This window comes from Scyliorhinus canicula, chromosome 1 (assembly GCF_902713615.1).
Source record: "Scyliorhinus canicula chromosome 1, sScyCan1.1, whole genome shotgun sequence".
NCBI classification, from domain to species: Eukaryota; Metazoa; Chordata; class Chondrichthyes; order Carcharhiniformes; family Scyliorhinidae; genus Scyliorhinus; species Scyliorhinus canicula.
Window position 1 is genome coordinate 246,573,669 of NC_052146.1, and position 26,505 is coordinate 246,600,173.

Here is a 26,505-nt window from a genome sequence, read left to right on the forward strand (position 1 = left end):
AGCTTACTGCAAACACAGACACACCCAAGCTCTTTTCCTCAAAACTGAAACCAAAACACCCAAAAAAGCAGAAGTGATCTCAGCTCAGCTCCCCCCTCTGACATCACTTCAGTAATATGAGCTGCTCCATTTCTTAAAGGTACATTGCTTAAACATCCATTTCTTAAGGGTACTCTCACATGACACCTCCCCCCAAGAAAAAAGAAAAACCCATCAAATTCAAGCTGGTTTCATTTTTCACTTTTGCACCATCCACTAAGAAATGTACACGATAAACATAGGGCGCAATTCTCCGCACTCACGACGGTGCGGAGAATAGCGGGGTTCGTAAAATTTTACGGCCACGCTAGTCTGACGCCCTCCCGCTATTCTCCCCCGACTCCCGATACGAATCGCTGCCACCGTTTTTTTACGGCCAGCAGCGATTCTCAGCTGGCCGATGGGCCGAGTTCCAAGCCCTTTACGGCTGTTTTTACGAACGGCAAACACACCTGGTCTGGCCGTTCGTAAAAACGGCCGTAAAGTGCCGATTTTTAAAACCATGGCACCGATTGGCACGGCAGTACCACGGCCGTGCCAAGGGTGCCATGGGCCCGCGATCCGTGGGCACCGATCGTGGGCAGCGGGTCCGATACCCGCGCACTCTTTGTCCTTCCGCCGCCCCGCTGTATCACTTCACGGGGCAGCTGAGGGGCATCCCGGCCCGCGCATGCGCGGGTTTCATGCAAATGTGCGATGATGTCATCCGCGCATGCGCGGGTTGGAGTCTTCCAATCCGCGCATGCGCGGCTGACGTCATGTGACGCGTTAGCCGGCACAAACTCTGGCAAGCGGGCTTAACGAAATTCGTTAAGCCCGCGATGCCGGAGTTTACGGCGGCGGCATGCTAGCCCCGACCGGTGACCAGAATCGGTTCCCGGTCGGGGAGGGGGAGGCTGGCGTCAAACCCGCCCGGATTTGACGCCAGCCTTACGATTTCTCCCTCTTTGGGAGAATCGCGCCCATACTTTTTGTTTCACACAAAAAAAATAACACATGCAAACAGGCATAATAATAAAGTCCATCTTTCCCGTTCTTCTTCCTCCAACCAAAATCCTTCTCGATTGACAGTCTCTTTGAACAAGAAAGTCAATGCATGATCCAACCATTCCTCTACGCCTCGGCAATTCTCTTTAAAGTTAGATACTTCAGTTCAATCTGATCACAGAGTCCCTTGCAGTTCTCCAATACAGGAGCATCGGTTATCACAGCTTTCAGGCAGTCACATGCCTGTTGAAAGTCCGCTGTCCATTGACATGTTTGACGTTTCTTTAACAAGTCCATCAGTGGAGTAATCACACCACAAAACTTTTGCACAAAGGTTCGATCAAATCCACTCATGCTAAGAAATTGCATTATTTCCCTTTGTCTTGAGGGTATCGGAAACTCCTCAAGGTAAGTGATTCGGGCTTCTCCAAATTCACTTTCGGCTAGGTTCATCACCAAACCCGCCTCCTGAAGTCGATTGAAGAACTCCATACGATGTTTGAAATGTTCTTTCCACATCTGGAAGTTGGAAATAAAAGCAGATTGTCCCACTTTCTCAATGCAATCCTCCAAACGTGGGATAGGGTAAGAGTCTGTTCTTGTAACTGCATTCACCTTTCGATAGTCCACACACAACCATTGGGTACCGTCTGGTTTAGGTACCATCACTATGGGTGAGCTCCATTGGCTGCAACCCACTTCAATTATGCCATTTTTCAGCATACTCTCAATCTCTCTCTTTCTTTTTCCTTTCTCTCTCTTTCATATTCAAGCCGCTTTAATTCTTTCTCATGTTCCATTTGTTTAATTTGCAACGGAATTTTTGCCATTTCCAATGACTCAGACTCTATCTCAGGCAACTTTAAATGCTTAACCACCACCATAATTACCTCATCTTTTTGAATTTTGTCAGGTAATGTTAACTGCAATGTTTTTGTCAAATCTAACAGTCTGCTTTTCATCTCTGTCCTTAAGGTACTGCATGTGACATTCTCCACCCCCAAAAACTTCTGAGCCTCTGAAAGAGCCATTGTTCACAACACACTCCCCACTTAAACTAAAATACCACACCGGAAAAGCTACAATCCTTCACTGTCTTTAAGTTCACAAAAGCCAATCCAATAGATAGACTTTTATCCCCCTCGAGCCCCCAGTTGTTATGGGCACGGCGTTTTCAGAACCCCAAAATGTATCATGGAGTTCAACCAACCTCTTCCTTTAATGTATTGTTGCTTTTGAAGCACACGGCTTGGTCTCCAGGTGTGGTATTACAATTATGGACACGTGGGTGAACACAAAATAGTGTTTATTCCATGAATTCAACTTAACCTTTTAAAATAAACATTGGATCACTTAACACCCCTTACTTTAAAGATAACCCCGAAAATAATACAACACTAAATAATCCTTCAAAATGTTCCTTCATACCTCCAAAAGACTTAACACCTTTAAACAGAAACACATCAGGTTAAAGACATTACTAGTATGAGTTTAAATCATCCAAATGATTCAGAGATAGTCTTTCATGGCAGAGATCACCGCAGATCCAGCTTACTGCAAAACACGGACACACCCAAGCTCTTTTTCTCAAAACTGAAACCAAAACACCCAAAAAAGCAGAAGTGATCTCAGCTTAGCTCCCCCCTCTGACATCACTTCAGTAATATGAGCTGCTCCATCTCTTAAAGGTACATTGCTTAAACATCCATTTTTTAAAGGTACTCTCACATGATAAGTCAAACACCTCCATTTCCTATCTCGAATAGACTTTAGACCTAATACTGTAAAGGAAAGTTTTCAAGCAAAGATCCATCACAAGCACACAATTTTATTACTGTTCTGTTATTTTCTGCAGGTTTTCTCATAGCAATGCCCTGAAGATCATTCTTCAATTCCTAGACATTCCTGAAGGGTTGACAATGTATTCTGGCCCCACTATGAAACGTTACTTCCATGGTCTAGCTGAGTCCTACTGACTTTACCTGGCTGGATGGCTGTTCTGCTCTCTCTCCTCAGGTGTGTGGAGTCTCATGGGATCTGATTTGTATTTATTAAAGAGACTTCAAGCCAGGGTATGGTAGTATTCCAGAAGCAGTGGTTTTAAAATGGACTGCTGGAGCCACTGGATTTTAACTGCTCACCCCTGCTTTGGCCACTGATCAGGGGAAGTTAGAGGTTCAAAGAACTTTCATTGTTGTGTTAAGGTGCATCCAGTAGAGAATGATGTAGTGATTTCAACCATTACAGTGACAGCTTTGCACACGGCAACCATGAAATCTGAGGGAAATTCAAATTGTGAGCTCGAGAGAAACAGGTCATTGGCATGAAACAGGGCAAAACCACAAGGACGTCCTGATTTATCCAAAGAATCAAAGAATGAGGCATCACCTAAAGCATATAGATTATGTAATATTGCCCGTTCACCAATTAGGTAAATAACATAGACATAGAACATACAGTGCAGAAGGAGGCCATTCAGCCCATCAAGTCTGCATCGACCCACTTAAGCTGACCCCCCTAACCTAATAACCCCTCCGAGCCTTTTATTTTGGTCACTAAGGGCAATTTATCATGGCCAATCCACCTAACCTGCACGTCTTTGGACTGTGGGAGGAAACCGGAGCACCTGGAGGAAACTCACAGTCATGGGGAGAACGTGCAAACTCCACACAGATAGTGACCCAGTGGGGAATTGAACCTGAGACCCTGGCGCTGTGAAGCCACAGTGCTATTCAATTGTGCTACCGTGCTGCCCTACGAACAACTGCAACGTTCATTTAGGTATAACTACAATGCCGAGGCTTGCACTCTCACGGCTGCAAGTCAGCTTCCAGAATCAAACTGATACAGAAACCCACGTTTGCTGGAGTGATTTCCCACCCTGGTCCCTGATTGGTCACCCAGGTAACATGGTCCTCTCGGTTGATCACCCGTTAAAGGGGATAAACACAGATTATCCAATACCAACCCAACTGACCATAAGGATGGAGACTTGTATGCTGACAGGTCCCATCAAAGGTTTTTTCAGAAAAGATAAATGATCATGGCTGAGAGAAACTGAATTCTGCCTTTAAAGGATGGAAAGGGTCCTTATTAGAAACGGAAAATATTTGGTAAGTATTGAGTATAGTATTTTTACTTCAGGTAATATTTGAAAAAGATATCTGCGGACCTCTTATAGGGGTGCGGCTAAAACATTTACTTTGTGAAATAGACACAGCTGCTCTTAAAGCCAAGTGTCTCCTTTATTATGACATAAGATAAAAAATTAGCACACTCTGTGGAGTTATCCTGAATTCACCGTTGTGCGATATTGGTCAATGTTCAAACGTGTTTTATGTTGCAGTGGGGAAATTAATTACTCAAAGCATGAACTGCAGCTGAATATTTTGATTTACCAAAGTCCACCAGGGAAGGCAATTGAATGTTTATAACTATCTTTCAATATGTATAGGCCAAAATTTTCCAGCCTTACCGATGCAACTCCCTGCAGCATGTTCCCCGGCGGTGGAGTGTGTGGGGCATGCAAAGTGCCATAGACATCAGCAGGACCGGAATATTCCGCCACCAGCCAATAGCGGGCCACGTCTACCACCGGAAAATACATCATGGGGGAAAATCCCATCCCCACCATTGTATTCACTTCTTAAGAGCAATATTCTGCCCATGTACCTACTGTTTTAGACAATCATAACTCATTCCATTTAATCTCGCTATGAACTATGATTACCTCTTAAACTTGTATGCATTCAAGCATTGTGCTTACTGATTTTTTGCACCTGCCCTGCATTGGAGACAGCACATTCAGAAAAATATCTAAATACAAGGTTGATCAAAAACAGAATCAATCAGACCACTGAAAACGAACCATCTAAATGTCAAAGAATGAAAACAAGACAGGGAAGATCAATGTCCAAAGTATTGATTTGCAACACCATAAAATATCCACTTCTTACTTCTCCAAAGTGTGAACGTTGGTTTATATTAAGTTAAAGTAACAATTTTAATATCACCATATCTCAAATTAACAAACTGTTTTCACTAACCTTTTACCGTTCCTTGGTCAGCTCAATTAGCCACAATGGATGGGACTAAGATCTTGTAAATTTTCTCCAGTGAGCTATAGTAGCAGAAAAATCCATCAAAGTTCATACCTTAAGCAGGTAAAAAAAAAATCACAGATGTCTTTAAGTCATAATCCTGGACAAGCAGGGTAGATACAAACTGCAGAACGTTTCAAAGCTCCATGGAAGCTAATCCTCCATTGTACCTCCTGCTATTTAGGGCTGAAGTATTCCAGCCTTGTAGATATGGAGTTGGAAGATAGGGAGGACCAGGGAAATGAGAATCCTTCAGGATTGTACCCCGTGGTCTTGCCATTTGTGGCCAGTTTTCCCAGGATCAGCCAGAGGGTGGAAACTGGAGCCTGCTGGCCAGCAATAGGCATCCATTTGAGGCAGTTGTGGTAGTAATTAAGTTATTATGCAGCGTTTGGAATTTCGATGAAAGTGCATGGATCCCACAGAGCTACAGCAGTTTGCCAGATGCAATGAAACATAAGCTCAACAGGAGGCAATTGTTGCCTGTAACTGACAGGCAAGAAAATGGGCTGTTTACAAACAGGAAGGCTAACGGCTACAATCAAGGGAGTTCAGCTTAAAGAGATTTTTTGAATTATGGAAAGAAGCAACATGGTCCACCGCACCTGTTCCAGTCCTTTGAAAAAACCATCCAATCAGTGTATGGCAGGAACCCCATTTGTCACTCACAGGGGGTGGGGATGATCGCTTCGTGAGATCTCATGTGCAAAAATCGATTTTCGGCCCTTGTGAAATTTTGCGTCCCCAATGTCATTTAAGCTCGCGGACAACAGGGGTGCAAAGTCCTGACCTATGTCTCCAAGTTTCAATTTTCCCAAAAGAGGGAACATCATTAGAACTTTCCAGTGCCTTTAAGACCATATATATTTAACTAAGGTTACCTCTCATTCTCCTGGTTTAGCACACTGGGGCTGGTTTAGCACAGTGGGCTAAGACAGTTAGCTTGTAATGCAGAACAAGACCAGCAGCATGGGTTCAATTCCCGTTCCAGCCTCCCCGAACAGGTGCTGGAATGTGGCGACTAGGGGCTTTTCACAGGTACTTCATTGAAGCTTACTTGTGCCAATAAGCGATTATTATTATTAAACTCCAATGAGTTTTTCAACCTTCCTTCATAAAATAAGACATTCATCCCAGGAAAAAGAAAGAGTGGCGTGGACATTCTCTGAACTGCTTCTAAAGCAGTTGCATCTTTTTTTTTTCCTAACAGCGAGACCAAAACTACACACATTACTGCAGATGTGGTCTCACCAAAACCCTGTACAGTTGCACTAAAACTTCCCTACATTTATATTCCATCACTCTTGCAATAAATGTCAGCATTCCATTTGCCTTCCTAATCACTTGCTGAATGTGCATACTAACTTTATGCGATTAATTTACAGGATACCCAGATCCCCCTGCACCATGGAATTTTGTACTCTTTCTTTAAACAATATGATGCTTTTCAATTCTTCTTGCTAAAGAACAAAGAACAAAGAAAAGTACAGCACAGGAACAGGCCCTTCGGCCCTCCAAGCCTGTGCCGACCATGCTGCCTGTCTAAACTAAAATCTTCTACACTTCCTGGGTCCGTATCCCTCTATTCCCATCCTATTCATATATTTGTCAAGATGCCTCTTAAATGTCACTATTGTCTTGCTTCCACCACCACCTCCGGCAGCGAGTTCCAGGCATCCTCTACCCTCTTTGTAAAAAACCTTGCCTTGTACATCTACTCTAAACCTTGCCCCTCGCACCTTAAACCTATGCCCCCTAGTAATTGACCCCTCTATCCTGGGAAAAAGCCTCTGACTATCAACTCTGTCTATGCTCCTCATAATTTTGTAGACCTCTATCAGGTCGCCCCTCAACCTCCGTCGTTCAAGTGAGAACAAATCGAGTTTATTCAACTGCTCCTCATAGCTAATGCCCTCCATACCAGGCAACATCCTGGTAAATCTCTTCTGCACCTCTCTAAAGCATCCACATCCTTCTGGTAGTGTGGCGACCAGAATTGAACACTATACTCCATGTGTGGCCTAACTAAGGTTCTATGCAGCTGCAACGTGACTTGCCAATTTTTATTCTCAATGCCCTGGCCAATGATTGCCAGATTGCCTACAGGAAAGGATGTCCCGAAGCGTGGTACATTGGCGAGACCATGCAGACACTGCGACAACGAATAAACGGGCATCGTGCGACTATCAACAGGCAGGACTGTTCCCTTCCAGTTGGGGAACACTTCAGCAGTCAAGGACATTCAGCCTCTGATCTCCGGGTCAGCATTCTACAAGGAGGCCTTCAGGAGACGCGACAACGCAAAATTGCTGAGCAAAAACTTATAGCTAAGTTCCGCACGCATGAATGCGGACTCAACCGGGATCTGGGATTCATGTCGCATTACATTCGGCCCCCACCAACAAGCCTGGACTTGCAGAGGCCTACCGACTGAACTGGCTTGGGACAATTCACACCTCTTTAACCTGGAGTTACCTCTCTCTCTGCATCTTTGATGATTTGATTGCCTGCAGGTGCTCGCATTCCGGGGCATCTCTGACTGTGTCTATATAAACATTTCTGGAACAAGCCTTTCCATTCACCTGAAGAAGGAGCCGTGCTCCGAAAGCTCGTGTTTGAAACAAACCTGTTGGACATTAACCTGGTGTTGTAAGACTTCTTACTGGCCAATGAAGGCAAGCATGCCGTATGCCTTCCTGACTACCTTCTCCACCTGTGTTGCCCCTTTCAGTGACCTGTGGACCTGTACACCTATCTCTCTCTGACTGTCAACTGGACATGTTCACATTCCCAGTTTCATTCAAATTTCCTTCCCAGACCTAATGGTGCATTAAGGCATACATTCATCTTATTTCCATAGCTCCTAATTTCTGGAACAGGTTGCGAATCTGTTGCCAGAGGCTTATAGCTGGTAATAAATTTGCAGACTCATCACTCTCTGGGTGAAGAAATTTCTCATCTCAATCCTAAATTGTTTACCCATATCCTTAGACTGTGTCCCAGGTTCTGGACTCTCCCTGCATTGGGAACATCCTTCCTGCATTTACCCTGTCTAGTCCTGTTCGAATTTTATAGGTTTCTATGACATCCCCCCGCATTCTTTTCAACTCCAGCAAATATAATCTGAACTGACTCAATCTTCCCTCATACGTCAATCCCGCCATAAGAACATAAGAACTAGGAGCAGGAGTAGGCCATCTGGCCCCTCGAGCCTGCTCCGCCATTCAATGAGATCATGGCTGATCTTTTGTGGACTCAGCTCCACTTTCCGGCCCAAACACCATAACCCTTAATCCCGTTATTCTTCAAAAAACTATCTATCTTTACCTTAAAAACATGTAATGAAGGTGCCTCAACTGCTTCACTGGGCAAGGAATTCCATAGATTCACAACTCTTTGGGTGAAGAAGTTCCTCCTAAACTCAGTCCTAAATCTACTTCCCCTTATTTTGAGGCTATGTCCCCTAGTTCTGCTTTCACCCACCAGTGGAAACAACCTGCCCGCATCTATCCTATCTATTCCCTTCATAATTTTAAATGTTTCTATAATATCCCCCCTCATCCTCTAAATTCCAACGAGTACAGTCCCAGTCTACTCAACCTCTCCTCATAATCCAACCCCTTCAGCTCTGGGATTAACCTAGTGAATCGCCTCTGCACACCCTCCAGTGCCAGTATGTCCTTTCTCAAGGAAGGAGACCAAAACTGAACACAATACTCCAGGTGTGGACTCACTAACACCTTATACAATTGCAACATAACCTCCCTAGTCTTAAACTCCATCCCTCTAGCAATGCAGGACAAAATTCCATTTGCCTTCTTAATCACCTGTTGCACCTGTAAACCAACTTTCTGTGACTCATGCACTAACACACCTAGGTCTCTCTGCACAGCGGCATGCTTTAATATTTTATCGTTTAAATAATAATCCCGTTTGGTGTTATTCCTACCAAAATGGATAACCTCACATTTCAACTCCAAATCATCTATGTAAATTGTGAACAATTGTGGGCCCAACACGGATCCCTGAGGGACACCACTAGCTACTGATTGCCAACCAGAGAAACACCCATTAATCCCCACTCTTTGCTTTTTATTAATTAACCAATCATGCCAGGAATCAATCTGGTAAACATTTGCTGCACTCTCTTTATAGGGAGAACATCTTTCTTCAGATAAGGAGGCCAACAGTGCACACAATTTTCTATGTGTGGTCTCAACAAGGCCCTGTATAATTGCAGCAAGACAACCCTGCTCCTGTACTCAAATCCTCTCGCTATGGAGGCCACATACAGTTTACCTTCTTCACCGCCTGCTGCACCTGCATGCTTACTTTCAGCGAATGGTGTACAAGGACACCCAGGTCTCATTGCACATTCCCCCCTCTCAATCTACAGCCATTCAGGTAACAATCTGTCTTCCTGTTTTTGCTACCAAAGTGGATAATCCTGCATGTATTCACATTGTGCTGCGTCTGCCATGCATTTGCCGACTCACTTGTAAGCCACGCTTTGGCCACCTTTCCCATTTTACTTTTGCACCAGACAGGAATGAGCAATTGTCGCAGTTCACCCCTGCACAGTTTGAATATTTGCCATTGCCTATCCACTGTCATCCCTTTACGCAATGTTCCCCAACCCATCATAGCCAACTTGTGCCTCATAATATCATAGTTTCCTTTATTCAGATTCAGAGCCCAAGTCTCAAAATCAATTGCGATACTCTCCATCTTGATGAAGAATTCTATCATATTATGGTTGCTCATCCTCAATATTCACTCTGGACTTTCTCCCACCTGCAGGGGCTAGTAGGGCCCCAGAGTGCTTCTCGTAGTTCTGGCTGCAGATACAGAGCCCCGCACCTCTGGTCGGGAGTCCACTGGGATTGCAGCTGGAATGATCGATTCCCCCGCCCCCCACCAAGGTGGCCATGGACTGAGTCCTCAGCAGCCACCCGAGAGTCCCGATGGCCGATACGTGGTTAGAACCACGCCGTTGGGAACTTGGCCAGCTTTGCGCGAAGAATCTCGGGGGGGGGGGGGGCTCTGTCAGTGGCTCCTTAGTTGCGTTGCGTAGATCGCGCTCGAGCGGTTCTGGAATCGCTTCAGTGGCGCCGGTCTGTAAAATCTGAGTTCCCCCTTCCCAAATACAAAACGTGAGAACATGCCAGGTCGGAGAATCGCCGGGAGCGGCGTGAATCCCGCACCAGCTGGCTGCCGAATTCTCTGGCATTGGGCTTTGGCGGGGGTGGGATTCACGGTGCGCTGGTCAGCGGCTGCTGGCAGCGGCCCCTTTGGTGATTCTCCGGCCCATGATGTGCCAAGTAGACGCCCGTTTCCGGCCGGTCCCGCCGGCGTAAATCATAATAGGTCCTTACCGGCCGGGACCTGGACCAGGCACCACGGGCAGCCTGCAGAGTCCTCGGGGGGGCGAAGGCGGATCTGGCCCTGGGGGGTGCCCCCACGATGGCCTGGCCCGCGATCGGGGCCCACTGATCTGTGGGTGGGCCTGCCCCCATGATGGCCTGGCCCGTAATCTGTGCCGTGGGGGCACTCTTTCCCTCCATAACGGCCGCTGTCAACCTCCACCATGGCTGGTGCGGAGAAGAACCCCACTGCGCATACGCTGGGATGACGCCAGCACACGCTGGCGCTCCCGCACATGCGCCAACTCGTGCCGGCCGGCGGAGGCCCTTGGGCGCCGGTTGGCGTGGTGCCAAGTCCATCCTCTCCGGCAGGCGTGGCGCCAAATACTCTGGCCCCGGCCTAGCCCCTGAAGGTGCGGAGGATTCCGCACCTTTGGGGCGGCCCGATGCCGGAGTGGTTCACGCCACTCCTCGGCGCCGGAATGGCCCGCCCTGCCGGTTCGCGGAGAATCCCACCCAAAGTCTTCCAGTAAACAAGTTGTTTGAAACTTTTAGTGCTCTACTTAATCCACTCGACTTTGCGGTATATTACAATTATCGATCCATGGATCAAAAATAATTAAGAAAAAATAAAAGATAGGAAAACAAAGGTAGGACTCTTAGAATAGGTAGGGATGTAAGTAGTCAAGAAGGGATAGGGAGACTGGAAAGGAATATATAGCAAGTTAAGTGAGTTGGCAAAATTGGCAGATGTGTAATGTGTGAAATTGTTAACTTGTTCACTTTGGCAGGAGGAATAGAAAAGCAGTAAACTATTAAAATGGAGATGGATTGCAGAACTCAATTGTACAGAGGGATCTGGGTGTTCAAGTATATGAATCACAGAAAGTTAGCTTGCAGGTAGAGCAAGTGAATAGGAAAGCAATTAGAATTTTGGTGCTTACTGCAAGGGGAATGAAATATAAACGTAGATGGGTTTTACTGCAGCTGTATAATAATAATAATCTTTATTGGCCCAAGTAGGCTTACATTAACGTTGCAATGAAGTTACTGTGAAAAGCCCCTAGTCGCCACATTCCGACGCCTGTTCGGGTACATGGAGGGAGAATTCAGAGGGCGCGATTCTCCGCTCCCCACACCAGGTGGGAGAAACGCGGGAGGGCCGGGCGAATCACGCCACACTGCCCTGGCACCCCCCGCGATTCTCCCAACCCCACCCAAAATGTTCCCGGCGACCGGCGATTCTCCGGCCCGGATGGGCCAAGCGGCCTGACAACCCCGACGGGGTCATGCCAGTGGCAACCGCACCTGGTCGCTGCCGTCGTGACCAGCGCGTGACAGGTAACTGTAGGGCCTGTGGGGGGTGGAGGGAGGATCGAGCACCGCAAGCTTGCTCGTGAGGGGACTGGCCCGCGACCGGTGCCCACCGATCTTCGGGCCGGCATCTCTAAGCGATGCATTCTTTTCCCTCCGCCGCCCCGCAAGATCAAGCCGCCATGTCTTGCGGGGGCAGCGGTGGCGAAGACGGCAACTGCGCATGCGCGGGTTGGAGCCGGCCAAACTGCACATGCGCGGCTGACGTCACATAGGCGCCGCCGGCCGCGTCATTCTCGGCGCGCCGCTTTGACGCAAGCATCAAGGCCCGGCGGCCGAGTTTCCCGCAACGCCACTCCTAGCCCCCTGGGGTGGGGGAGAATAGGGGGCGAGGAGCGGCCTCCGACGCCGGAGTGAAACACTCCGGGTTTCACTCCGGCGTCGGCACTCAGTCTCCCTTTGGGAGAATTTCGCCCAGAATGTCCAAATTACCTAACAGCACGTCTTTCGGGACTTTTGGGAGGAAACCGGAGCACCCGGAGGAAACCCACGCAGACGCGTGGAGAACGTGCAGACTTCACACAGACAGTGACCCAAGCTGGAATCGAACCGGGGAACCTGGCGCTGTAAATAAGCAGTGCTAACCACTGAGTTATGTACAGGGTGTGCGTGAGACCACTGGTGCGATTCTCCCAATCGGAGACAAAGTACTCCCGCCAGCAGTAAGACTCTGTTGGCAGTTGGAGCATCCCCGACCTGCCATTCAAAGGCACTTTGAAAGTTTTTTACACTCAACTGGGTTTTCAGTGTCATTCAGTGGCACACCGGGGTTCTTGCTGGATCTGAGAAGGATGGGACCTAATCTCTCTGACAGACCCCACTCCACAGAGACCAGGGCACCTTTCTTAAAGCCATCCCAAACCCAGCTCCTCCACCCCTGGATCTGGTGGGATCTTCTGGTCCCACTAAAGTCTACGGCATTTTGCATGGCTTGTCCGCCCCGTCAACAGGGAATCCGCTGTGAGGAATTGACTTTGGCAGAAAGGAAGATCCTTTGCCTGAGGGGCTGGGAAATCCTGTTGTACGGCCCATGTGATTCATACCAGACGATCAACTGTTGTGGCTATAACATGAATTAAATTATATGACTCTCATATCAAAATATTAACCACCATTATGAATTAATAATACGCTAGATACCAGATTAGATAAGAACATAAGAACTAGGAGCAGGAATAGGCCATCTGGCCCTTTGAGCCTGTTCCGCCATTCAATGAGATCTTTTGTGGACTCAGCTCCACTTTCCTGCCCGAACACCATATCCCTTTATTCCTTTATTCTTCAAAAACCTATCCACCTTTATCCTGAAAACAGTTCATGAAGGAGCCTCAACTGCTTCACTGGGCAGGGAATTCCATAGATTCACAACCCTTTGGGTGAAGAAGTTCCTCCTAAACTCAGTCCTAAATCTACTTCCCCAGATTTTGAGGCTATGCCCCACAGTTCTGTTTTCACATGCCAGCGCAAAGAACCTCCCAGCATCTATCAAATCTATTCCCTTCAGAATTTTATATGTTCTTGTGCTGTACTTTTCTTTGTTCTTTGTTCTGTAAGATCCCCCCTGCATCCTTCTAAATTCCAATGAGTACAGTCCCAGTCTACTCACCACTTCTCGTAATCCAACCCCCTCAACTCCGGGAGTAACCCAGTGAATCTCCTCTGCACACCCTTCAGTGCCAGTACGTCCTTTCTCAGGTAAAGAGACCAAAACTGAACACAATACTCCAGGTGTGGCCTCACTAATACCTTATACAGTTGCACCATAACCTCACTAGTCTTAAACTCCATCCCTCTAGCAATGGAGGACAAAACTCCATTCGCCTTCTTAATCACCTGTTGCACCTATAAACCAACTTTCGCGACTCATGCACTAGGACACTCAAGTCCCTCTGCATAGCAGCATGTTTTAATATTTTATCATTGCAGGACATTCATAAAGTTATTGGCATTGTTATGGCTTGTTGCAGGATGGTACTATTGATTTCTGGTACTGGTTTGTTGAGTGCCTTGTTTGTCTTTGCATCTTATATATAGAACAGAACTTTCCTTTGCTTGGTCCTTTTTTCTGCCAGTTGTCTCCTCTTCCCTCTTCTGCCCCTGAAAGCATTGATTCCTTTTTGCTGTATCATTCCACCTGAAATATGTCACACAAGTGTTAATTATGCTTGTGCGAACCGAGACATTGTGTATTCCTCCTGCCTCCAAAATAAATACCTGAGGTGCTGCCATGCGGTCCCCTCCTCCTGGCAATGGAACTCCTCCCTCAACACCCCTCCACCCTCCCTAGTAACGCCACATACCTGCATATTCCAGGGCCAGCTTCCAGCCCGGATTCCCCATATAGCAGTTGCTCTGGATCCAACAAACTGCAACAGGAAACTTGATCTGCCTGAAGCCTTTCAGCCACCCTGTTAATGAGGAATCCCATCGACACTATCGGGTGTATAATCCAGAATCACTGAGTGCAACAACAACTACACCATTGCTACACTATAGGCATGGCTAGAAGAGTGCTTGCTGCTTTCACCAACTGATCCATCAGGAGAGCTCACAGTGGTGCTATGTTAATAGGATCCCCAAACATGACGAGGCGGTAAATTTGAGTCACAAAGGGCCCATATTTTTCGTGCCATTATCCATGGGCCATTAGCACAGGCACTGGGTGCCGGAAGTATGCAAAGAAGGCAAACTGTTGCTTTCGTCAACATATAACACTGATTGGACTCTATAGCAGTGTTTTTCAACTTCTTTTACCGGGACACACTTGTATCAACCCGTGGACCTTCAGAACCCACGCTGGCTGACGTTTGCGACCCATGTTGACCGACCTTCACGGCACACTATTATTTACCTTTCATTTGGCAGGTATGCCTGCTTGGTCCTCACGATCTCACTTGCTTTGTCATTCAATGTTACATTTCTACGAAGTATTTTAGCTGATAATTTAAGTTCTCGCTGCATCCATTGAATAAAATCAGGAGGTTTGTCCTCGAACTCGGCAGAAGTTCTTTGAAGATTTTAGGGTTTTAAATTTTCATTTGCCAGTACTTCCCTGCATATTACACTCATGGGTTTTGCATCCTGCTTTGCATTGGCATAATTAAAGCCATAGCTCAGGAAACCACCTTTCTATTTCTCCCGATTTCAGTTTCTTCTTAATTGTTTGTTCACCAGAGGCTCTGGAGATCTGGATGCAGCTCACATCAGCACTGCTTTGTCCTGCTGTGGACACTCCTGGAAGCTCTCTCCCAGAAGATTCAGTTGTGAGATCCTGACCTGTTGTGTCTCTGGACCTCACTGCCTTATTACTAAATAATCCATCTTCAGTTCTTCGCACAGTCCATTGCTTGCTTGTGTGCAGCAACAAAATGGAGGAATCTCTCCTCCATGATTTTGTGCCCAAATTACGGATGTACAGGGCGCGTGGCATCAGTGTACGTGCTGGGTGCGTGATCTTCATTCTGCCACAGCCTCTGACAAAAAGACTCGATCATGGCACTGCTGTCTCACAGCTCCAGGGTTCCAGGTTCAATTCCGGCCTCGGGTGACTGCCTGTATGGAGTTTGCACTTTCTCCCCGTGTCTGCGTGGGATTTCTCCCAGTGCTCTGGTTTTCTTCCAAAGATGTCACGGTTAGCTGGTTTGGTCATGCTAAATTGCCCCTTAGAGTCCAAAAGGGTAGATGATGGTACTGGGAATAGGGTGGAAGACTGGGCTTAAGTAGCATACTCTTTCCAAGAGACACGGGTTTGATGGGCCTTCTTTTTTTAACTTTGAAACTTTATTTCCCATATCCCATTTTTCCAAGTTTCTGACTTTTTAACTACTGAAAATTAAAATAATTTCAGTTGAACATGTGCATCCTTACATTTACACACAAACTTTGTTTGAAAAATATTATCATTTCTTTAGAGATGTAAACATGTGTAGAAAAAAGTGCAAATCTTGTTTTTACTTTCCAAACTGTGACTTTAGATGAGATAAAGTAGTTTGTCAAACACATACAATATCACAATATTTCTTCCTGGTTCCACTACTTGTACTATCCAAACATCCAAGTCATCTCCTTCTCCATTCTCAGCAAAATCACTTATTTCCTGGCTTCCAGAGAGTGGGGACACAAAGTGATGACTGTGGGTTTCTTCCAGTGTTGACATGTATCAGCCATATTGACTGGCCTCGTTTGATCAGTATTCCTCACTGACAGACCTGGCCTGGCGGTGACCAGCAAACAGCCCAGCCTCGCACTGCCCGTCCCCTCAAACGCCACAACCAATCGAGGACGACCCGTGGCGGGCATTCTTAAAAGCCCGTCGCGGTCGTTGAGGACTTCTTCCAACAATCGGGAACCCCCCACAACCGATCACTCCGCGACCTCCTGACATGCACCTGTGGGTCCCGACCCTGAGTTTGAAAAACCCTGCTTCTGTAGCACTGCCATTTGCAACTTCAATACTGAAGATAATTCCTCTTTTAATCTTGCAAATTGAACATGCATTCAGCAGCAGGAAGGACACACTAGCAGTCATATTTAAATAGATCATCAACTACTTTCAGGTTAGTTGCTGATTGATTTTGCCATGAAAATATCAGGGACCGACATGAAATTAGAATATTTTCTGCTGGTAATGTTTTGGTCATACATTTTAAACAATTGGAATAAGTAAGATAATCAAGGCAGAGTGTGTGAATGAAACATTGTAATGTCAATGAGATTAGCAACACTACAAACAGATGTTTACCTAAGACAATTTAGTGACAATGGATATAGAACATTAAATAGTTGTCATGGATTCAAAAGTAGAGATGCAAGGCATTGAAAAAAAGTATCATAGGGAAGGTGGCTAATGTGAGTTAACTTTGCTTTTCAATTCTAAAAGCTAAAAAGGAGAGATGAAGATAATTAAGTCTCGGAGAGGGTATCGCTAAAGAAATTAGGTCAAATAAGGGAGAGATCAAAAGGGAAAAACATATTTAAGGGGATACTGAAACCGATACAAGAGAGCTGGGATTTTTTTTAGATCTCATCCAAGGAATAGCTGTTGACCTCCCAGCATGCAGTTTGAGGGAAGGAAGCCTGATTTGAGAAACAAGCTGTTGGTTTACCACAGAAGCCACCCCAAGAGATGTAAAAGCCTCATGTGGTAACAGTTCCAGATTTTTGTAAATCTTAAAATCTATCAAGTGTTGTGGAACAGATTGGGGAGAGTTAGCTCTGAAGGTAGTTAAGGTAAAGTTGTTTGGAACTATTTAAAATAGTGATATTGTGTAAAGCTCTGGGCGCGATTCTCCGCTGCCCACGATGGGTTGGAGAATAGCGGGAGGGCCTTCCCGACATTTTTCCCGACCTCCCGCTATTCTCCCCCCCCCCCCCCCCCAAGGCCGCCCACGACACGAATCGCTGCTCGCCGTTTTTTACAGCGAACAGCAATTCTCCCCTGGCTGATGGGCCGAGTTCCCAGGCCTTTACGGCCGTTTTCACGAACGCAAACACAACTGCTCTCACCGTTCGTGAAAACGGCTGCAAAGTGCCGTTTCGGACAACCATGGCACCGATTGGCACGGCCGCACCACGGCCGTGCCAAGAGTAGCATGGGCCCGTGATCGGTGGGCACCGATCGCGGGCAACGGGTCCAATATCCGCGCACTCTTTGTTCCTCCGCCGCCCCTCAGGATCAGTCCGCGGGGCGGCTGAGGGGCATGACGGCCCGCGCATGCGCGGGTTTGACACATATGCGTGATGACGTCATCCACGCATGCGCAGGTTGGAGCCGTCCAATCCACGCATGCGCGGCTGACGTCATCGTGCGTGTCAGCCGCCGTGACACTTGGCGCGCGAGCTTAGCGACAGTCGCTAAGCCCGCGATGCCGTGCTTCGCGGAGCCACACTGCTAGCCCCGCCCGGGGGGGGGAGAATCGGGTCCCGGGAGGGGGCGCGGAGGCTGCCGTTAAACACGGCCAGTTTCACGGCAGCCTTTACGACTCTCCGCATTTGCGGAGAATCGCGCCCATTGTCTTAGTTAAGTTTAATTCTAGTTTATTTCATTGTTTTTTTCTTTAATTTCTGAACAAACATTTGCTTTATCAAAATTATCACAAATAATGAGGGACGTCATTTCCTGGATTTCAAACCTCTCACCATGCTGTACAAGTTGGAAATGCAATTGAGGGTAGTTGTTTCAAGTTTCCCTTCTGGGATTTGAGCAAATCTGCATTTACCATCAGGTGTTCCCTTAACGGACGCAGTCCGTGGCCACCCTGGTCAAGGGCGGGCGTATTGGAGGCCAGGGGGGTGCCTTATAGGTGGCCAGGGAGTGCTTGTGCGGGGTTTGAGGGTTGGGCGTGCAGCTGATCGGGGAGTCTCTTTTTTGGGTCTGGCTCCGCGGTCCGAGTTCGCCTTTGGAGCACAGCGCGGCTGCTGGAGGCCGCCACCGTGTGCATGCGCGGCCTCTGACCCGGAAGTGCGGGGCCTGTATCTGGCAGCAAAAAGGTGCAAGATTTACTCCAGATTCCTGTTAGCCCCCTGCAGGGCTAGGAATTTGTGTCCCTTTAATCCAAGATTTTCAGGAGCAAAACTCCGGCATGGGGACATAGTCCCAATAATGGAGATTCCAGCCCAGTGTGTGAACCATCTCCAATTCACTAAGCATGTGCTCACTGAAATGTGCCAGCTGTTATAGGCAGAGCTGCAACCTCAGAACAGGACAAGAGCGGTGTTGCCATGGGCTGTAAAGGTAACTGTGCTCATGAACTTTCTCGTGTTAGGTTCCATCCAGCAGGAGCAGGGCAACATTTACAAAATTTCACAATTTGGCTCGCAGAACTAGTACAGCACAGAAGGAGGACATTCAGCTCATCAAGTCTGTGTCAGCTCTTTTTAGGATCAATCAGTTAATCCACTCCACTCCTCTTGCTCCTTACTCCTGCAACTTTTTCTCCCACACATATTTATCCAATTCTCTTTGGAAGTTGCTTTTGAATCTGCCTTATCAGGAGCTGTCCACTGTTCCATGAGAGAGGTCTTGAAGGGCTCTGAATACAAAGAGAGGGGAATAGATTTAATTCTCTCTTGCCAGAGAGAAGGCAGAAATAGCACATGGCTTTGGTCGGAAATCCAAGCTCTTCCATGGTGCAGGGTATAACAAGGAACAAAGAGAAAAGAAAACCACAGGAATGGACCCTTCAGCCCTCCAATCCTGCACTGACCATGCTGCCTGTCTAACATAAAAGTCTGTACAGTTCCCAGGTCCGTATCCCTCTCTGCCCATCCTATTTATATATCTGTCAAGAGACCCCTTAAATGTCACTATCGTGCCTGCTTCCACCACCTCCTCCAGCAGCGAGTTCCAGGCACCCACTACCCTCTGTGTAAAAAAACTTCCCTCGCTAATCTCCTCTAAACTTTGCCCCTCGCAACTTAAACCTATGTCCCCTCATAATTGACGTGCATACATCCTTTTCAGGTGCCAGAATAAATTTGGAGATGCACTGTAACAGGAATAATCACACTTTCAGAATGCTCAGCTATGACCATACTCAACGCATTATGCAGTTCAATGCTCTCCTGACAACAGATATAGTGCTTTGATTCTGCAGCAGTCTGCTGTGCCTCTGCGGTTGAGCCTCCACAACAGACCAGAGGGTGACCACTGGATGACATGGGCTAGAGGCTGACCACCTGGTTCAGGACTTTTGTGTGCACATGTGGGGAGCATACATATAACAAAAGACATGTTGCCGTACAAATGTCATCGGACAGACACTTCTGCTGCCTGTTCTGCTATGGAGGAACCCTGCATTATGTCAAATAATTTGTCATGATCTACTTGCCATCATGAAGCCCCATTTTTTGCCACCAGGTATGTGGTGAGCAGCTGAAAGAAAGAGGAGAAGTAAATAGAGCTCCTCTATCCAAGAGGAGACCAGGAAGCTCTCCAGGGAGACATTATGCTAATCACACACCACATTCTTTGTGCCTGTCTTTGGGAACTATCCAATTTTGCCCCAAAATACTTCTCTAATATCGATTTACTGCTGGCCTGACGCTATAGCATTTGTGTTGAGTTAAGTCGTGCCTCATAAAATTTTCCGTTTAAATCAACATTTTTATCAGGAGGTTTTCGTTAACAGAATCATTTCCTTAGTCTTGAAGAGACTTGGTTCCAATGAATTAACAGAGATCAAAATGCAGCAATCAAAAAATAAGTTATGCAGAATTGATCCAATTTCCAGATGTGAAAACGTACTTTCAAATTAGTTTTCTTGAAAAAAAGACTCATAGAATATCACCACCAAAGTAAACCTCGATTAATCAATTTAACCAGACTGGAAAATATAGAAAAGCTTCTTAAAACTTTCTATGGGCCTCATAATGCTCTCTGACCCTACACTTAAAAATACTCAATAGCAGCAAGGTTCACTTTGAAATGATTTTGAATGTGTCTTGAATTTAGATCTACTATCAAACCAGACTTCACATTAAATGATTTCCACAGTGTATTGTTTTGACTTTTATGGATGGCTTGATAATTCCCCTTCAGTTTGTCCTCCAATTTTGTTTTTGGTATCTCCAATCCATCTGCATTTTTAAAACTGCACTCACATGTGTGATTAACAACTTTTCAGTCTAATCTGTTAATCTGAATAATCGCCAATGAATTAATAAAAAGTGGTGCATTGCCTTGGAAATCTTCTTTGGAGAATCATATAAAAGGACCAAAATATATGTCAGATGCTTGCAAAATCTATCACACAATAATTTACTCATCAATTCTGCCAAGAGACTCTAGACAGTTTGCCTACATTTCAATGCTATGAGTCTAACAGATGATTGTCTAGCTGTTTTTCAGATCAATTAAGTTAACTCTAATGAAAATGAAACATTATAATTTCACATAGAATCCTTACAGTACAGAAGGAGGCCATTCGGCCCATCGAATCCTAGGAGCACTCGGAGGAAACCCACACAGAGAAGGGGAGAACATGCAAACTCCACACTGTTACCCAAGGCTGGAATCAAATGTGGGTCCCTGGTGCTGTGAGGTATCAGTGCTAGCCACTGTGCAATGACCGGGCAATCTCTGTGAGACGTGCCAGATCACCGACATGGGTCCCACCATTAAACGTGAGAACACCACCCACCAGATACGTGGTACATACTTGTGCGACTCGGCCAACAGTGTCTACCTCATACGCTGCAGGAAAGGATGTCCCGAAGCATCGTACATTGACGAGACTATGCAGACGCTGCGAGAACGGATGAACGGACATCGTGCGACAATCGGCAGGCAGGAATGTACCCTTCCAGTCGGTGAACACTTCAGCAGGCAAGGGCATTCAGCCTCTGATCTTCGGGTAAGCATTCTCCAGGGCGACCTTCAGGACGCATGACAATGCTGAATCGTCGAGCAGAAACTTATAGCCAAGTTCCGTGCACATGAGTACAGTCTCAACCGGCACTTTGGATTCATGTTGCATTACATTCACCCCCACCATCTGGCCTGGGCTTGCGAAATCCTACCAACTGTCCTGGCTTGAAACAATTCGCACCTCTTTAACCTGTGATTATCCCTTTCTCCAGTTGCCCCATCCAGACCTGTAAAGACTAATTACGTGCAAGGACTCACATTCAAAGTATCATCTTGCATCATTGACTTGGTCTATATATATGTTTCTGGAACCCACCTCTTCATTCACCTGAGGAAGGAGCTGTGCTCCAAAAGCTAGTGATTCAAAACAAACCTGTTGGCCTTAACCTGGTGTTGTAAGACTTCTTACTGTGCTCACCCCAGTCCAACGCCGGCATCTCCACATCAAGAGGAGGTGTTCATTGACTGGCACTTGTGTGGCACAAATGTTGCTTGCCATTTATCAGCTCAAGCCTTAATGTTGTTCAGGCCTTGCTATATGCTTGTTTAGTTCATGAGGTATCTGTGGTTGTTCTAAATTTAGATTTGCTGCAGTTTGTTACCTTATTTTTCTCATTTCTGTTTTCACAGAATCATAGAATCCTTACAGTGCAGACACTGGACATTCGAGTGTTTTAATATCTGATGATGGACAACAAATGCTGGTCTTGCCAGAGACACCCACACCCCATGAAAGAATAAGAGAAATTCTTCAAAACACCCTGGGCGAAATTCTCCGCCCCCCACGACGGGTGGGAGAATAGCGGGAGGGCCTTCCCGACATTTTTGCCGCCCGCCCGCTATTCTCCCACCCCCCCGCCGAAGTCCCGACCTGAATCGCTGCCGCCGTTTTTTTACGGCCGGCAGCGATTCTCAGCTGTTAGATGGGCCGAAGTCCCAGCCCTTTCCGCCGTTTTTACGAACGGCAAACACACCTGGTCTTGCCGTTCGTAAAAACGCCGTCACAAACTCGCTATTAATAACCATGGCACCGATTGGCACGGCCGTACCACGGCCGTGCCAAGGGTGCCATGGGCCCACGATCGGTGGGCACCGATCGCGGGCAGCGGGCCCGATGCCCGCGCACTACTTGTCCTTCCGCCGCCCCGCAGTATCCATTCGCGGGGCGGCTGAGGGGCAACCCGGCCCGCGCATGCGCGGGTTTCGCGCAAAAACGCGATGACGTCACCCGCGCATGCGCGGGTTGGAGTCTTCCAAACTGTGCATGCGCGGCTGACGTCATATGACGCGTCAGCCGGCGCTAACTCCGGCAAGCGGGCTTAACGATTTTCGTTAAGCCCGTCTTGCCGGAGCCTACGGCGTCGGGCTGCTAGCCCCGACCGGGGACCAGAATCGGTCCCCCGTCGGGAAGGGGCGCGCTGCCGTAAAACCCGCCCGGGTTTTACGGCAGCTTTACGATTTCTCCCGTTTTGGGAGAATCTCGCCCCCTAAGTTACCAAAAATCCTGCAAAAGCCAGTAAAAAGTAATAAGCTACTCATAGCAATTTGGGGGATGATGCCTTTAATTAGTATTGGTGGGGATGGGAAGTTCCTCATGCTGCTGGACACATTATTCACTGAGTGTGTTTAAGAGAACATGTTAACAGGAGTGGTGAAGTCAAAAATGGCAGGTCAGAGATTAAATCAAAATTAGATGCTGAATGTACTTCGGCTACCACATAGTCAGCCATGGCTTACACCCGGTGGAAGAAAAGGTCCAGGTAGTTCGGCAGGCTCCCGTACCACATGGCCCAACGGAACTCTGATCGTGCCTGGGCCTGGTGAATTACTCTGGAAAGTTCCTCCCAAACCTGGCCACCACTTAGCCCCCTCTCCACCATCTGTTAAAGCAGGGCTGGTTTAGCTTAGTGGGCTAGACAGTTGGTTTGTGATGCAGAACAAGGCCAGCAGCGCGGGTTCAATTCCCGTACCAGCTGAGAATTCTGAATGCTCCCTCCTTATACCTGAACAGGCGCTGCAATATGGCGACTATGGGCTTTTCTTAGTAACTTAATTACAGTGTTAATATAAGCCTAGTTGTCACAACAAAGGATCTTTATCTTCATCTTTAAAGAAGGGGCAACACTGGGAGTGGGCCCAAGAACACAGCGGCTTTCACCAAGGTGACACAACAGCTCTGCTCATCAAGACTGCTAACCCACTTCGGCCCAGCACGACCACTCCTGTTGACCTGCGACTCTTCTCTGTACGGCATCGGGCCATGCTAGCCCACACCATGGACGATGGATCTGAACATCCATCGCCTTATCATCAAGAACATTGGCCAGTGCGTTGTAAATTCTCCCATCATTCACGATGAAGCTGCAAATGCACAAAAATGGTGGGGAATGGGTGGTGTGGGGCTGGAGCTGTTGGTGTGAGAATTGTCAGAAAAGGCCCCTAATTCCTTTTCCACCCTATCCATTCCAATTACTCTGATCTGGCTGTGCAAATACAGCAGAAAATCCAGATTATTCTGTGTGTAGTGCAGGCCCTTGATTCTGGAATAAATGATGAAAGTATTTCTGTGCAGAAGTGCCTTGTGGTTTGGGTTTTGAGCTGGAATTCAATTAGGTATTGATTGTTGCTTTACGGGACATTTGTAGATCAATGTTAGTGGCTGACACTTGTTTAGTCCATGGGGTATCTGTGGTTGTTCTAAATTTAGATTTGCTGCAGTTTGTTACCTTATTTTTCTCAACTCTGTTTTCACAGAATCATAGAATCCTTACAGTGCAGAAGCTGGGCATTCGAGTGTGGACCGACCCTCTGAAAGAGCGCCCTACCCAGGCCCATGCCTCCACCCTATTCCTGCAATCCCACCTAACATTTTGGACACAATTTAGCATGGCCAATCCCACCTAACGTGCACTTCATTGAGCATTTGTCTTCCTTCGTTTTGATAGTGTTATGTTTCCAGTTTCCAGCCAAGCTGCAGATGAAGTGTCACAGGATAAAGCCTGGCGTTGATTCCTTGCTCTGTTCACAACACTTTAATCCACCACACAATATATGTGGCCTGGGCGGGTACAGCACAGATTTTGACAAATTCATCATTTGCACCATCCTAAACCTGCAGCTGAATGTGTTTTTTATGACAGAGAAATACATGACCAGGTAAATAATTGTACACATTGGGAACAGATATGAAAACAAATCCAGCTTGATTTCAGTACTGAACCTATTGCATCACTCTGGGCCATCTGATGTGATGATTGTCATCATCTTTTCTAGTTAACTACGTTATATATTTATGATCTGTAAAATGTTCTCTGAGACAGAAAACACTGATGACTGCCTATTACCAAGTTACTTACTCCTGTAGCTTTCTCCTTTGTCTGTATTAACATTGCAGTGTAGACAGTGTTTCAACTTTTCACACTGTGCAAAGGGATCATTTCATATCGGACACACGGACAACTTTGATCCTGAAATGAGTTGAGTTAGACCAAATAAGATTCATTTGTTTTATAAAACCTACATAGCTACCCTAAATAATTTAGTGGGTAAATGTAGCATGTGGTGTGATACTGAGCCATCGAGTTCAGAAAGTTACCGACGTAGACCGTTGATCTGTGATGTGTTAGTTTATTTCAGCCACGGTGCTCTTAGGTTACTTTGATTTACTTTAGTATTGCCCTGGAAGGGCGGCATGTGGCGCAGTGGTTAGCACTGGGACTGCGGCGCTGAGGACCCGGATTTGAATCCCGGCCCTGGGTCACTGTCCATGTGGAGTTTGCACATTCTCCCCATGTCTGCGTGGGTTTCAACCCCACACCCAAAGATTTGCAGGTTAGGTAGTTCGGCCACACTAAATTGCCCATTAATTGGAAAAGAAAAATAATTGGATACTCTAAATTTATTTTTAAAAAAGTATTGCCCTGGAAGAGCAAGGCATCTCAGAATTTGAGAAACAGGTGAAGCTGGCTGTTTCACGATGCTACTATTGTTACAACACACTGGGTTGGTGTGCGATCAATTCTAGCTGCATGTGCCCTGGGGTCACAGCACAAGTGAATGACCAGTGAGCTACCTCCCCCGAGGATGAAGCGGAGGGCCAGCCGCACTGCCAACTGTGTGGGTGGAGAATTCGTGATGGTCAGGGCCGCCAGGTTCGACGTAGAGAATGCCATCCATCACACCCAGATCACCGCGAACCAGGCCTTGCACAAGGGCACCTCAGATGACGAGGACTGCCTGATGCAACTGAACTGTGTCACGGCTCCAAAGGTTGCGCCGATCCAGGTCATGCTACAGGTCAATGTGACGATGGAAATGGACACTAATGCGGCCGTCCCCATTGTGGACCTACGTAGCTTTCGATGGCTGCGTACAGGGATCATGTTGCTGATTCTTCGCAATATCAAAGCAAGATTGGCGACCTACACAGAGGGGCCTTTAAAAACCGTGGGGACCACCATGATTCCGGTGACGCATGGGCTTCTTGGTTTGAGTTCTGTTGGTTGTGATGCAGGGACCGGGACCACATTTGTTGGGACGAGACTGGTTATAAGTCCTTAACTTTGACTGGCAACAGATCTTTCGGATGGGCACCAGCAGCCTATACGATGTGCTGGGTAAATACCCCAAAGTGTTCCAGGAAGGTCTGGGTGGAATGAAGGGGGCCAAAGCCCATTTTTACATGGATTCTGAGGCTCAGCCCCGATATTTCAGGGTGAGGCCTGTACATTATGCCTTACTGATGAAGGTCGACGCAGAACCTTGTCGGCTGCAGGATCTGGGGGTTGTACACCGGTTGCAGATTGTGGATTGGGCCGCGCCTTTGGCGCCGGTAATGAAGTCAGACAAGACTGCCTGTCTTTGCAGAGATATCAAACTCACTGTGAACAGGACTTTGTGTCTGAACCGATACCCCATGCCCCGAGTAGAGAGTTTATACGCCAGATTGGCTGGAAGATGGTCCTTCACAAAGCTGGACATCAGCCATGCATATCTGCAGGTAGAGCTGGACCCGGAGTCCAGGACGTTTGCCACTATTAATACTCATGGGGAGATGTTTGAGTATAACACCTCCCATTTGGGGTTTCATCAGTCCCAGCGATCTTTCCATGGGCGATGGAGAACATTTAGAATGGCCTCATGAAGGTGGCTGCCTACTTGGACGACGTGCTCATTACAGAAAAGGAACATATGGATAACCTGCAGGAAGTGGTCAGGCGGTTTTCCCATGTCGGCGCCCATGAAAAGAAGCAAGTGTGTGTTCTGCGCTAAAGCG